The sequence below is a fragment of the Sinocyclocheilus anshuiensis genome, unplaced genomic scaffold (assembly GCF_001515605.1).
Source record: "Sinocyclocheilus anshuiensis isolate Anshui unplaced genomic scaffold, SAMN03320099.WGS_v1.1 scaffold355, whole genome shotgun sequence".
NCBI lineage: Eukaryota > Metazoa > Chordata > Actinopteri > Cypriniformes > Cyprinidae > Sinocyclocheilus > Sinocyclocheilus anshuiensis.
In genome coordinates, this window is record NW_015549571.1 from 838339 (window position 1) to 839301 (window position 963).

The following is a 963-nucleotide window of genomic DNA, read 5'->3' on the forward strand; positions in this document are numbered from 1 at the left end:
CACAAATGTATTTACATGTATATATTTATATTCGTATAATTTATATTATATAAATATATTTAATATATAAACAACATATTTTTCTGAAATATATACATGCATGTGTGTGTACATATATATACATAATAAATATACACAGCACACAAACATATATTATGTAAACAAAAACTTTTATTTTGGATGTGATTAATCGCGATTAATCGTTTGACAGCACTAATATATATATATTAGTAAAAATATATATATTTTTTAAAGTTTATTTTTATGGTATAAAAACAACAAAAATTTATGGTTAATAAAAAAAACAACTGCGATTGCCAGAACTTAACCGTAAAACATTTTGCAAGACTGAACAACATTTTTGTAAAAACTGCATATTTAATCCATTAATATTATGTTAATATTCCATTTGAAGTAACAAAATCTGTTTTATACCTGTATAACACACTGATAACCACAGTAATAATACAGCTGGTAAATCAGAGACATGTTAAATTCACAATCATTTCATCAAGAGTAGGTAAATACTAATATATAATAGCTGCACAATGTCATGCGTGTAAATACACCATCATGGAAACACACGACACTAAAATAATGCAAAAACATTAATAAGACCCTATTGTACAAAATTGATAACAAAAACTAACAAGAAATAATATTTCAACGAAATACCATTAAATGTAGTGTGGGAGTGTCAGTTTACGGTTTTTCGCTGTAAATTACAAAATGACTGCATTTTACTTCCAAAATCTGTACATTTAACAGTACTGTAAAATTACATGAAATATCCCATTAGATCTATTAGAGTTTTTACAACCTTCACAAACATGATGTTAACTAATGAATAGGTTTTTAGTGTAGCACTTTTACAGTTCAAAGTTAAAGACACTCTGTGTGTGTGTGTGTGTGTGTGTGTGTGTGTGTGTGTGTGTGTGTGTGTGTGTGTGTGTGTGTGTGTGT

General features: G+C 27.1%; 1 protein-coding gene across 1 annotated transcript in view; it reads left to right on the forward strand.

Annotated features, from left to right (window-relative positions):
- The window catches only part of LOC107657347 (N-chimaerin-like), a 62581-nt gene that overhangs the window by 60118 nt on the left and 1500 nt on the right, over window positions 1-963 (forward strand). The window lies entirely within an intron of this gene.